The sequence below is a fragment of the Gekko japonicus genome, unplaced genomic scaffold, assembly GCF_001447785.1.
Source record: "Gekko japonicus isolate JY-2015 unplaced genomic scaffold, Gekko_japonicus_V1.1 scaffold850, whole genome shotgun sequence".
Classification (NCBI taxonomy): domain Eukaryota; kingdom Metazoa; phylum Chordata; class Lepidosauria; order Squamata; family Gekkonidae; genus Gekko; species Gekko japonicus.
The window spans coordinates 638,987-639,446 of record NW_015165856.1 but is presented as its reverse complement, the minus strand read 5'-3'; positions in this window follow the sequence as shown (position 1 = coordinate 639,446).

Genomic DNA, 460 nt, shown 5'->3' with positions numbered 1-460 from the left:
AAAAAAGCCCTGCCTCTGAGGATGCCAGTCACAGCTACTGGCAAAACGTCAGGTCCTACAATGCCAAGACCACGGCCATACAGCCCGGAAAATCTACAGCAGCTAAGGAACTCCGGCCGTGAAAGCCCTCGACAACACAAAGAAAAAAAAGAAACTAAACTGTAGCTACTCACGTAGTGCTAATGTACAAATTTAAAAAACACAAATCGATGGTTCTGCATATGAGTATCTAATCCTACTATAAAGACAAATTTCCAATCATATCAGTGCAGGTTAAAAGGCACAAACTATATCCATATACAAGAACCAATATCATAAGAACATAAGATAAGCCGATGATGGATCAGGCCAAAGGCCCATCCAGTCCAACACTCTGTCACACAGTGGCCGAAAATACCAGGTGCCATCAGGAGGTCCAGCAATGGGGCCAGGACACTAGAAGCCCTCCCTCTGTTGCCCC